Genomic DNA, 14,747 nt, shown 5'->3' on the forward strand with positions numbered 1-14,747 from the left:
TTGAATAGCATGTATTCAATATAGCAAATTCTTAAAGACAAATGCAAAACACTATTACAAGCTGAGACTCAAAGATGAGAAAGAGGGAATTGCAGTCCAAAATTTTGCTATAGTATATGGAGCATAAAGAGGCAGTTGTAATTCAACAAGGCCACCTTGTTGAATTCACCTGCTATAATACAGGTGAATTCAAAAGTGTTTTAGGAACAGATAAAGATGAGAGTTGAATTTGTTTGAGAGTTGAATCTGTAATGAGGAAAAGAGGTATCATAAATCTCACAAGATATACAAATTATAGTCTGCATGCAAAGAATATACCAGAAATATTCAGCTGAGCAAAATTTGCTCTAAGTTTCTCCCCGCCCCCACCAAAAAGTAATAAAACCCTACCTGGCAAACATCAAATAGTAAAAGTGACTTGATTATGTATTTGAATACATTTAGTATGTTGCATGGCAGATAGCAGATATATAATACATGCTCTTTTTAAAACCAGAGTGTTTGATTTCTGGCTCTGGTCATAACAAATAATGAACTTCAGACTTACTCGACAGCAATAAACAGCTACAAAAACTAGACAAAATACATGATGCAACATTTCTCAAGCATTGTACAATAAGCACAGAGTTGTGATTCTTAAAGTGAATTCCATATTTTAAACCAGGCTGTTATATATGGCTACATTTAAAACCCAAGTAGATAGCAATATATTTTCTGGATAGAGAAATAGATTTTTGGATGAAGCTGAGGAGACTGGAATTTATGAAGAAGGTCCCAGAGAAGAAAGAGATGCAAGGAGAAGCAGATTCAAATATCTTCATATGGATCTTGAATTTTTCACTGAATAAGTGTGCATGCAGAGTAAGATTTCACAAGATGGAGAAAGGTTACTGAACAACTGTGAGTTGAATTGAATATTCCATGGTTTCTGCATTAGAGATTCAAATAGCCAAAATGAAGAGACCTCACTGACAAACCCCAAGTGGTTAAGTGAAAATCCAGAGATTAATGCCTACAAAGTGAGCTAATCTACCCCATCAGAAGAAATTCTCTAAAATAAGTTTAAAAAACATAAAACTGTGCACCAACTGGTCCATCGGACAGTTAATTAACTAACTAATCAGATCAAAACGGAACACAATTTCATAGAAGACAAAAATTTAGACTCTCAACACACAATGGAAAATACCAAGCATAATATAGAAACAACTACTACATAATTATTTAAATAGCTAAGAAACTATGACAGAATCACAACAAACAAGCAACAGAAATAGACTTTCAGATAATCAGGATGCCATTAACAGCAGACAAGTATATAACAGGTATTACAATGTCAAATGTTTAAAGAAAAAGATGGAGAAAGTGAACATATAGAAAAAATCAACAGGGAAGTGAAAATTTTAAATGCAGCCTCCATGGAGGACTCATGACATAAAGGAGAATGATGATAAATTTTCTGCTCACTTTTTATGAGAACAAATGTTAGCAGATGAAAATTAAACAGAAAGATATTTTAAGTATCTGGTGATATTGTGATATAAGAAGACATCTTACATCATCTATTTGGTCATTTAAATGCTCAAAATATATTTCTCATGCATTCATGTGGGAAGACAGGAATCAGGCCTCTAATAATGAATCAGGCCTCTAAGAGTAAAGGCAGGCTCTGATTGGTACAGCAAGGAAACTATGGTGACCTTATTTGCCAACATACTGAATGAACTTAGAAGCAAATTCTAACCCAGAGTTTCCCCATAATAATCCAGCTGGTTGACACCCTAATGTGGACCTTGTAACACAGGCCTTTAACTAACAGAACTGTGAGGTACAAATTAATGTTACACAAGCCATTACAATTGTTGTAATATACTATGGAAGGTTAATAAACGTATTTCATAAATTCTGTAAAAATATGAATTATCTAGGGAGGATAACATGTTTTATATTATACTCTATTTGCATTAAATTCTGCTGTATCACTTCAATTAGCCCATCCCTCTCCTTTCTGTTTTCCTAGTGCTCATAGATGGTATTAAAATCTTTTCCAGGTATACATTCTATTTTCATAAATAAAATGCATGAATAAATTTTATTCATGCATTTTATTTCATGCACATGTGTATACTTATCTTATATGTAGACTTCACTTATACGTAGGGTTTTCTATCCAATACTTTTCTGATGATTGTTCTTAGTAATACGGGTGGAAGGTTATGATGGAAAATGTAGATATTTTATCTGGAAACTAAACCAAAATATTTGGATATGGTTTCAGAACCTGCTTGTCAACCTCAAAACAAAATATGAGAAGCCATTTCACAAACCAGCATCAGTAACTAGCATCAGGAACTTTCAAGTTCCTTCCCTGTTCTCTCACACATAATCTTCCCATCCCGCCTGAAAAATGATTACATCTAGTTAAAATAGAAGTTTCCCATTTTGGTCATTTTCAGGAGTGTTTTTCAAGTCACTGCTGCTGCTCTTTATCAAGTCACTCCTCATGTATGTCTTTTCTTGTCTATGAAAGGCATTTTTTCATGCTAGATCGGAGTGAAAGATTAGATACCAAATCATTTGCAATCTCATTCACAATAATCACTAAGGGAGTAACTTTCAAACAGTACTTGTGACTAATATTCTATGTTTTCTTATTTTTGTTTTATAAAATCTCAAAAATCTCTCAACAATTAGGAAATACAAATATAAATATAAAAGGATCATTATTCAAGAAACACTAAGAAATTAGAAATCTTAACTGTCTTAAGTGGAATAACATTTTCTTGTTGAAACACTAAATAATGACTTATTCATTCTATGATTGCAACAAAGCCTAACGGACAAGACTGCTAATTATCATATTTTTTTAAAAGAAAACAATTGTAAAAGGACACCTGAATTTATTGACCTTAATTAAATGTTTGTTCTAAATTGATGTGATTTAAATACAATCCATAAAAAAAGTATCTATTACATGGTTAGTACTGACTTTCTTGTCCACATGAGACTACGCATTTCTTTTTGCAAATAAGTCTGATCATATATACAGAAAACACTAAGTTCTAGTGCTATTTTAAAAGCAAAGCTTTGAGCACATTTGCCCTTTACTTAGTTTTTAATTCATTATCATTAATTTTTGTTAGTAATTCCTTCTCAGAAATTGTGGCAATGTTTCATTTTTTTAATCAAATTTAACCAATTATAATGATGTACAGTAAATTATGAGACTGAATTCTTGTGTCAGTTATCTGACAGTCAGTGTGAAATTTTCTCACTTTTTGATACTATAGACGTCATTTGAAAAAATCAGTTTTGTTCATTAAAATTTTAAATGATTAATGTAATTTCAAAGTAATTTAAGAACTGATGTTTACATTTTGTTCAACAAATATTAGGAGTGGTTTGCCCAACTTAATAAAGATGATGTCACAGATAATTTTGTTACTTTATGTAAATACCTTTTTATAGTCTATGGAGTGAGAACATGTTTAGACAGTAAGATAATTTTTTCTTTTTTTCCTTTCTCTTTCCAACAACTAAAAACTACACTGAGACTTTATAAACAGTAAAATGAATTTCTGAAATAGTGTATATCATAAAAAATAATTTAACTGAACATTATGGTTTTAGGTCAGGAATCAAGAGTGGATTTAATAATATTACTGTTTACTTCCCAGCACTTCATTACTTCTGGTAAAATGTTTGATGTGTTAAACTTTTTAAAAACATAATCAGTCAAATTTTAATGAAAAATCTCTATCATTGAAGTTTATGTAGCACATTTGTAATTACAGCGATAAAAGACATGTGTAAAAACACTTAAGATTTTTTTAAGTTCTATAGTGATAGAACTGGATAACACATTATACATATAGTAAAATGTATCAGTGTGTTAGTATCAAGCTGAAGAATGGAAAGTCAAATAGAAAAGTGCTATTTTTTTAAGTACATGGTATGGACTAGCATGTGGTAGATTTTTCTGTACATATTTATTCATATAATATCCTTACAAATTAAAAGTTTTCTCATTTTACAGCCCTCCCCCCAAATGAGATTCAGAAAAATCATGTAACTCATCCAAAAATAAATATGTGGAAATTCTATCCTTATTCAACTAATTCCAGTCCCCATTATCTAGCTTTCTAGAAAGGAATAAACTGGAAAGGAGAAAGAGTTAAAAAAGTAGTCAAGGAAGTGTGAAAATATAGCTTTCTGAGAACCACCTTCTCCCAGAAGGCAAGAGAGCAGAGCTCTCGTAGTCTTAAATAAGAAAAGGCTCTACTGTGTAGCCTGTGCAGGAATCTGCTACCAAAAGTTAATCCCCCTTTCAACACACACTAATGATCAAGGAGCTGAATTAACAATGTTAAAGATTTAACAATGGATACCCAGCCACTGCATGCTACACTGCATTCTTTAAAAAGGTAAGTGATTAGATCTTGCATCACCTTCCTCTAGCATCAGCATATCTTTAGTCAGAACAATATAAACTAGAAGGCCCTCTCCCTAGCCTCCCCAGAAAAAATATACATTTAATGTCAATGTCCCTCAGCTCCTACCTACCTGAACTATTGATAAATACAAATTCATGTTTGCTGGAACTGTTCTCAAAAAACAAATCTGTCAGACTGTTTCTGGGTTTGAATCCTCACTTTGATTATCTAATAAACTTTCTATCACTGAGACTTTTTTTCAGTTAACACAGCGATCTATAAAGTTGAAAATGTAGTCAGGAACACACAGGCATCTTTCCAGAATTAACACCAGAAGAATGCAGCCTCTCAGTATCTCTTACTATTCTACTCCTAAGCTACAGAGAAACACAGGAGGGCAAGGTCTCATTTGCCTACAAGGTGTTCCTAAAATGTCTAGATTTTGTACAGCCTGAATGGGTCAGACAAGTGAAGCCCTTACTTCAAGTGCAAAATTTAAGAGAGTGCCAGGAAATGTCAGTAATCTAGACAAATAATATTTTATGCAATATTTCATAAAATCAAAGAGAATGCAAAACATTGACTGAAAACATAACATTTTAAACAAAGAATCAATCTATAGAACTGATTATTCCTTTTGCTTCAAGCACCCATATGGCTTAAGAATATCTGCTAGAGATGAAAAGGGAAAATGCTGTCACAGGATATGCGCATATAAATTGAAATAATTGTATATTTAATGACTCTAAGTATAACATTTTACATTTTAACAGATTTGAAATTAGAATGTGCTTCCCAGAGGATCCTATATCCTATCCTATATCACATACCTAATAGAGAGGCAGCAATTCTAATATGCCTGTTACTGCTTATGCAAGTAAGTTTGGTTGTAATTTTTAGTGGCATGACAGGAAAAATACAACCTGTTTATTTTTCTGACCAGTTATTTTTTTTACATTGTTTGTTATTTGAAAATCATTGACACATTCTGGTAAGATCAAGAATTACTAGATTAGGGCCTCCCCAGTAGCACAGTGGGTTCAGCACCGCACTGTGAAGCTGGCTTCAGCCTCTGAAGCGCTGGTTCGATTCCCAGCCAGCCAGGGAGAAACCCACATGGTGTGGCAGACCTCTCCTGCCTTTCCCGCTGCTCCCCTCAGCAGTGTCTTCGCTCCATCTGCCTGTTCTGCTCCTTGCTCTGCCCCTGGTGAACTCTCTCACTCTCCCACACCTCTGTCTGTACCCCAGTTCTTGTATGAATAAATATATCTTTAAAAAAAAAGCCCTGGTTTAAAAAATATATATATTAGATTAAAGCCTGTAAAATGGCTCCCAACAAAGTCCTGACTGCAGTATTGGTGTACTCATTCCACGAAATCATGGAAGGATGTGTCCTCAGGAAAGAAGGCATGGCAGTGGCCTCAGGAATGGGCACCATTTTCCCATACCCCATTTTCATGCCAAATACATCTCTGAGACCTGGAATAAAACTCCCAGCATGCCATGAACTAGATTGGAGGGTTGTGTTCTTAGGAAGGAGAAGGAAGGAGGCAGCAATATGAGATGTAACATACAGACACATCTTCTGATTTCTTCCTCCTCCCACCCACCCTCACATGCACATGTACTCTACTCAGTGCTCAGCTCATGCCAGTCAGGAAGACAGTGCTGCTCTGGCATTGTTGAAATCTGTGGCCTGACCCTGGGGGTTTCTCAAGCAGTGAAGAGCACAGACCCAGGAGTGCAGAGGCATGTGAGATTTGGGCTCATCTCTTGCCTCCAGGCCTAGTGCCTTCTGTCTGTCTCTGTCCGTCTATTTCTGTCTTTGTTTCTATCTCTGTCTCTCTCTCTCTCACACACACACACAGAGCTTGGTGCCCAATGTGGGGCCATTACTCCCTTCATTGGCCAGTCCAAGGGTCCCTTCCATGTGCTGACCAACGTAAGTGCTTTGTAATTGCTGAAAACATTGCAATATCTTTATTTTCCCTTTTCTGTCTCTAATTTAGAAGACTTGGTTTCAGAGTATTTTGTATAGATAGTGTTTTTCTTCTGTATCTCCTTTTCTTCCTCTTTCTTGCCAAGTTTTATTTCTCTAATTAGGTCTGGAATTAGGCAGCTGATTCTTCTGTTATAGGAACGACTTGTGGATATACAAGGTGGCTTGATTTCAACACCTAACCCTAGTATTTGCCTTCCAGGAGGCTGTGTGTGTATGCGTACATGCACATTTGTATACAATATCCCACTATTTTGCTTTTGGTTCAAGAGGAGCCGAAACTTCTATTACGACCAAGAAACTGCTTGTACAAATTTTAGTTCCCTCCATGAATTAATGTTAGAAAAGTCAGAGGCCTGTTTGATGACACAAAGAGGAGGGATTCAGCCTTCCCCTACCTGATGGTTATAAAGAGGAGACTCTGGAAGAAGACGATTACCATATACCAGAGGCTTTAAACCCACCAGTGGAAATTCCATTTCAAAAGGCCAGGGCCACTCCTGGGGGGAGAGGTCTGCAGAGGCTCTACAGACATTGCATCCCCACTCCTTTTCCAGGATAGGGCTAGAGTGATTTCTCCTACCATTGGGGGAACCCAATTCGGCCAAAAGAGTTGCCTTTGTGAAAGACAGTTTCCTCTTTGCCAAATCCTGATGGGTGGATTGAACAAACAGGGGCATCCTGATACAGGAGAAATTTGGTTTCTCCACAGTTGCAGGAAACTCAAGGGATGGCTGATTTATTTACTTCTATATTTGCTTTCTATCAGCCTAATTGGATGGACACACAGTCCATGTTACATGCAGCATTAATGTTAGGTAAGAAAGAATGATTGTAGGGAAGCCTGGAGAAGAAGCACATAATCTCCATGAGGAAGATTTAGAAATCTCAAAACAAGGAAGAGATGTCCCAGTGGGCCTAACTGGAACCCCAATGATGAGAGAATGGAACCACTAGAGCACTATAAGAAGTGCTTAAAAGAGGACTAAGGAAGGGAATAATGAAGCAAGAGTTTCAGAAAAGTCTTAGAACTTCAACAAAAGGCCAGTAAGGACTCACCTGAGATTTCTGAAAGGATTATTCGAATGTATCATAGCTATACAAACTGGAATCCAAATGCTCCAAAAAATCCTTGCCAATATTCATTAGGCAAATACCCAGATATAAGAAGGAGATCAACTAAAATAGAAGGCATCACAGAGATAAGTCCTTCCAAGTTGGTGGATATAGTCTTTAGAGATTATAACTCAAGAAAAGAAAGGAGGCCTAGGCCAGCAACAGTGTTCATAGAGAGAGCACCTGTCCTCGTAGAGAGGACAGGTTTCAGGAAGCAGAAAGAAGAGACATAGAGAGTAAGAAGAAGAAAATAACCCTTAAGAAAGAATTAGTGTGTTTATTTCAAGGAAGAAGGGCATTGGAAGGACAGGTGCCCCATATGGGAACTAAGGGAGGGAGTGAGAGAAAAAGAGAGAAGGAAAGGAATGGAATCAGATGACAACACAGAATGAGGGTTCAGGCATGGGTCACAGACCACAGGAAAAGCAGAAGGAATAAAGAAGTGAGGATAGAGGAAAAGAGTTAATGTTAGTCCAGGATTGGGGCTCAGATGAAGAATAGGGGGACACAGGAGCTCCACTCATTCTAAAAAAGCCTATTATGATAACCCCTTTGGAGCCCTGGGTAGTTTTTGATATTGGGGACATTTTGTTTGATTTTTTTTTTATATATAGGCACTGGAGCAACCTACCTGGTTTTGAATTCTAAATTAGCTTGGGAGAGTAAGAGGACTGTACCGTTCATTAGGGTTCTAGAAAGGTCACAACAAAAAGTATCTCCACAACTTTAAGAATATGGATTCGGTGACACAAACCTTCAACATAGTTTACTTTTCTTGGAAAAGCGTCCAATCCCCTGCCTTGACTGGACATTTTAAGTAAACTTAATGAAAATTTTTTTTCTCACCTTAAGATCTGATATTTATGACGTTTTGCTAATCACTCACATTTCTTTGAAACCTACAGGAATGAAATGGTGAGTGCATCACTCAAAGGTAAAGAAAGTCCCAGAAAGGTCAACCCAGTGACCTAAACAAACCCATTGGTCTTGTGAACCTATCAAAGACATGAGATATTTGTCTAGGAAAAAACAATGACAACATGATTTATTGTTTTCTCTTTCAGCTTCTGTTGCATGATAACCCAGTGTTAACTTTCAGATGAACACTAGAAATACTGAGATGATAAATAAGGCTTGGAGTCTTCCTTGGTAATACCTGTGATTAATATTTTTTTCTCTTTTCCAAAGTCTAAGATTTGTAGGATGGCATCTAGAACTTCCCAGCTTTAGAAATTGGATTTTGACTCCATGGAATGAACTTGATTTTGATTTGGGCTTTTTAAGATTCGATTTTCACAATTTTGATTTTCACATTTTGTGTGTGTGCTTTTTTGTTTGTTTGTTTGTTTATGGGCCTATGATTTTATTTTGCCTTTTATCTCTTCACGACTGGTTCTGCAGGTACTTTTGTGATTTAGGTGAATAAGCAACCCAGCTACTTCAATGTGAGTAAAATTGCAGCTGCATATGCTATTTCACATGGATTAAATAAAAATTAAAGGCGCTGTCTATATCTATATCTTGTATTTCTATAGGAATTTCCCTTTATGTCTGATTATTTTGGGTCTAAAGGATAAAAATTGATATACAGTGCTTATAGAAATCTTGAGCTGGAAAATAAAATGGGAACTGGTATAAGCACTTCCAGGAGGCACGATATAGGATAATTTTTAATCAGTGAGAGCTAATTTGGAATTTAATGTCAGGTTGAAACACGCATGCCTATAAAGTTGTGGTACTGAATATAATTTTTTTTCTCTCTTCTTTCTGGTCATGGGTGTTAATGTATGTGCTGCATGGAAGAAGAAGCCTCAGATAAACTAGTTAGGACTCTAAATGCTGAGCAAAATTGGAAAATTACTTCACATAGGAGTGAAATTGCTGGGTAATATGGTGGATTTATTTTTAATATTTTGAGGAACATCCATACTATTTTCCGTAGGGGCTGGACCACTCCACATTCCTACCAACAGTGTAAGGGTGTTGCTTTTTCTCTACATCTGCACCAACATTTCTTGTTTCTGATCTTTTTGATATAGGCAAGTCTCACAGGTGAGTTGGAATCTCATTGTGTTTTTGAATTGCATTTATCTGACCATGAGTGATAAGAATTTTTTAATGTGTCTGTTGGCCATATATATAATTTATTTGGGTAAGTGCCTATTTAGCTCTTCTACCCATTTATTGATAGGACTGTTTGTTTTCTTTCTGTTGACTTCTGTGTATTCTTTGGATATCAGCCTCTTGTCAGATGTATGGTGTGGAAATATTTGCTCCCATTCAGTAGAGTGTATTTTATTTTTGTTGATGGTTTCTTTTGCTGTGCAGAAGCTTGCTGGTTTGATGCAGTCCTACCTGCTGACATTCACTTTGTTTTCCTTGCTGTTGGAGATGAATCCATAAAGACAACTCTGAAACCTATGTCATGGGGAGTTCTGCCTTGTTTTCTTTTATGTATTTTATTATTTTAGATCTTTCATACAAATATTTTATCCATTTTGAGTTGCCGTGTGTAAGGTGTGTGACGGTGGTCTAGATTCATTCTTTTGCCTGTGGCTGTCCAGTTTTCTCAATACCATTTATTGACGAGACTTTCCTTTCTCCAGTAGATATTCCTGGCTCCTTTCTCTTCGATTAACTGTTCATATAGGTATGGGTTCAATTCTGACTCTCAATTCCATTCCATTGGTCTGTCTTGTTTTTGATCCAGTTACCATAACGTTTTGATTACTACAGCTTTGTAGTATAATTTGAAGTCTGGAAATATGATACTCCAATTCTTCCTCTTTTTTTGTCAGGATTGCTTTGGCTATTCAGGGTTCTTTTGGTTCCATATGAATTATATTAATTTTTGCTCTATTTATTTTAAGAATGCCATTGAAACCTTATAGGGATTGCGCTGAATCTGTATACTGTTTTGTGTAAGGGCAATTTTGACAATGTTAATTCTTCCAACCCATTAACAGGGAACATATTTCCAATTCTTTGTGTCTTCTATTTCTTTTAACATTGCTTTGTAGTTTTCATTACATAGGTCTTTTACTGCCTTTGTTAAATTTTCTCCTAGGTACTTCATTCTTTTTGATTGATAGTAAGTGGGATTGTTTTTATTGATTTCTTCTTCTTCTAGCTCATTATTTGCATATAGGAAGGCAAATGCTTTTGTATATTGATTTGGTAAACTGCCGTCTTGCTGAGATGATTGTTTCAATTCATTTTTCAATGGACTCTTCCAGGTTTTCTATGTATATTATTAAATCCTCTGCAAATAATGATAGTTTTACTTCTTTCCCAATTCAGATTCATCTTATATCCTTTTCTTGTCTAACTGCTCTAGCTAGGTTTTCCAAGACTATGTTGAATAACAGTGGTGACAGTGGATACCCCTGCCTTGTACCACATCTTAGTGAAAAGCTTTCAGTGTTTCACTGCTGAGAATGATGTCACTGTGGGTCAGTTATATATCATCTTTATTATGCTGAAGTATGTTCCATCTATCCAGGTTTTAAAGTGTTAACATAAGTGGTTGTTGAATTTTACAAACACTTTTGTGGCATCAATTGATATGATCACATAATTTTTATCTTTCCTTTTATTGATGTGGTAAATTATATTGATTAATCATTTATAGATAATTAAATATAATAAGGAAACCATAATGATTCATTAACTACTTTTTTTCATATATTTTCTTTGTAAAAGCATAATCTTTGGGAAATTATGAAGTTAAGTAAGTAAATATGGTAATTTTACTTAAAATAGCAGATTATTATAAAACTATTCTATTTCTTTCTCTGTATAATATCCATCATGCATCTATATATCTATTTACATATTAAAACTTATAGGATGTATGAAATTGACACTTTTAGAACTTTTGTATTAATAGTACATGCTCATTCATTTTTAATTTGCAAAGAACTGCCAATTACAAAGAAGAAATTTTAAAGTCCCCAAAAATAAACCTTGCCACTTTTAAGACTGATTTCTCCTGTAATTTGGGGTTGTTTTTTCTTTGCACTTTTTTGATATTATTCAAATCTTTTAAATATGTGTGTAGTTATCAGAAGTTATTACTATAAAATTGCTAAAATGAAACTAGAATAAATTATCACACTGAAAATAACAAAACAGGAAGATCTATATTCAAAGCAATTTAGTAACTACCATATACAAGGCATTATTCTGTACATATTACATTTGTTCTCTAATCATTATAATAATTTACTAGAGAGGCATATCAAACAGAACATCTCTTTTACTCCATAGTTGAAGAAGCACAAATGCTTGTACTTTAAAGTGGCATGACTAAAAACCAAATGATTTGGGGTTGTGTTATACATGTCTTCCACCTTCTAAGTGAAAATAAAATATTCTGATATGTTCTATTACTACCTACAATGATTCAAATTCAATTAGATTAAATCAGATGTGTGTGTTGGCTTTCCATTAGATGCAGACTATTCAATGAATTCATTATGAATTATGAATTATGTAAACATGTGTTCTCCCCAAATGTTGTTCTCCTTCTTTATCCTCCATTACTTACCTCTTCCTCACTAGACACACAATTAGTTCCTGTCATATGCAGAGTTAACAAGTCAGCATTTTCAGAGCTTTTACTGTTACATCTCCCAAAAATTATATTAAAACTGAGAAAGAGAGGCAATACAATTTCCAAGCCAAATCTAATAAGTCTGACCACATTCTCTTTAAATATATTTTGCATCCGAGACTATCATAAAGGAAAGCAATTTAGAGGTATTACATGTCTAATGTGCAAATCAGTAACATACTAGTCTAGTGCTTGACTTCATAAGATTAGTGTTATATAAATATAGGCAAAAGAAAACAATCAAGAACCAAAACTGTCTCTTATCAGGGGAAATGAATAATATGTTTGTATTTTCACCAAATTCCAAATAGTACTGATTAAGGTAATAAGCATTGAAAGGAGCAACAACCACAATGCTCAACTTGCATGAGGAAGAACATAAATCCAATGAACTCAAATTTAATATCCCTATCTCAAATTTAATATCCCTAATTGTCCAAAAGCAAGAAACTGTCAGTGAAAGAGCATGCAGCCTTCTCCCTAGACAATTCCAAAAACAGTATTTTACTGAATTTTTAAATAATATGTAGAAAAAGTATACAAACAGAACACAGTAAATGCATAAATTTCTAAAATGCCATTCAAAGATCATTAAAATAATAATACTGGATGATTTTCACAATTAGAATTTTTTCTCAAGTTCAGATCATCTCATTGCTGTAATTTTTTTCAACTCCTAGACATATTTATTTAATTTGTATGTGGAAATACTAAAAAAACTCTAGAAAAATTTTGCCCCATTAAATGTCATAAACCAAAAATATTAAAACAATTCAAACATGTAAATATTCTTCGGGATTCATAACTAAATAATTTTATTCCTAATTGAATTGCAAAATGAACCTTTATCTGTGTTCCAACTAAAGTGAAAGAAATGGAAGAAAATAAGTATTTTAAGAAACGCATATCCAGCATTTTATTTTTCTTTTGCATCTAGTAAATACTGAATAGCTAGTTCACCTTTGCATAAGTAACTACTCAATAGTCTCTAAAAACAACTATTTCATTATGACAAATAAGCAAATTAGGGATATGTTTTCCTCGTCTCAAGCATACTGCAAAGAGAAAGAGCCCAAACTGACAGGCTGGGGGAAGAAAGATGATTTGTTCTTGAAGACAGACATGTAAGGTCAAGGTATGAATTTTAGATAGATAGGGGAACAGCTTCTCCTGTGAAAAGAGAAATAACTTGGTGATATGTAATGTACTTACAGTGTCAGAAAAAATAAAATATTATGTCTCAACTTCAAAGTCTCAACTATGGTACTATAGTTAACCCAAGGGATATGGTTTTAGGGAGAACAAAGGGACAAAGAGCCAGACTTAGCTGTGCTGCTTCCAGGTGTTTCCTCTGGGTTTTAATCAAACTAAGGCTTCATTATATTTGGGAAATCACTGCTAGAACTTTAATCTGCTTCATTGCTGTCTTTTGTCTGCTTCTTTGTTGGGTAGGAACTGGACTGATGTATTGATTTTGATTTTGATTTGTAAGAATTTCATGAAAGATCTTCTAGCGTCAGAACAATGTAGCCAATTTATGAGGTGTTGGAAATATTTGTGAAGATACAGCCTTTTCACTGAGTTACTAAAGAACTTAATTGGCCTCTAAAATAATAGGTTTGATTTAGAGGCCTGATGCCAGGTTACAGAGTACTAGCTGGCTCAGATCTGTCCTTTTCAAGCTTAATGAACAGTCTTTGTTCGGCTTCCAAATACTCCTTATGGTTTATACTTGATAGAGCACAATATTTTCACCCAGAAAAGGAAGTCCAATACATTCACTCATACCTCCAAACTGAAGTCACTTTAGAATAAAAATTTAGTCTCCATGTCTCTAGTAAATTATATGTTTGGGGAAGCTTTAGATTCACACTAGATTCTGTTCTTTGGGGCACTGTATAAAATTTGCCACCCAAGTATGTGTGATTGATTTAGTTTCATTGCTGATACTCAGAAAATCTTGATTTCCCCTGACTTCCCATTCAATAAGTGAGTGGAGAACCACAACAGTGACAATATCATAACACTTTTCTCGGAGGCACTCAAAGTATTTTCCAAGCATGCTTTGATTAATCCTCACAACATTCCTGTGAAGTTAACCAGCAGAGATATTATTTCTGTGTTATAGTAGGGTCAAAGTTTCCATACATGGTGACTTATCCAGAATTTTGTATACTACCAATGGGAGCACAGAATGAGAATGAAGTTGCCCATATTTTGGATAATGATATAATTTACTGTCTAAACTAGGACACTGTGAAAATAAAAGGGGCAATATTAATAATTATAACAGCACAATATTCATAAATTTAATCATATTATCTATACGTCACTAGTCACACCATCTGTAACCCAGTGAATGGGGAGCTGTCAAAACCACAATGCCAAGAGAAAAGTGAATGATTTATGATAGATATATTGACTTTTTTGGTACAGAGAAAAAGTATGAGAACTTATGAAGGTAAGAAAGTCAAAGGACTTGTTTACTTATCCAATGAATATAAAATAATATTCCACTACTAGCAGTTTGTTGTGTTTTGCTTTAGTCTTATGCAATTTTTCAGAAAATAGTATAAATTATACC

The sequence above is a fragment of the Talpa occidentalis genome, unplaced genomic scaffold (assembly GCF_014898055.3).
Source record: "Talpa occidentalis isolate TD23 unplaced genomic scaffold, MPIMG_talOcc4v2.1 talOcc4.11, whole genome shotgun sequence".
NCBI lineage: Eukaryota > Metazoa > Chordata > Mammalia > Eulipotyphla > Talpidae > Talpa > Talpa occidentalis.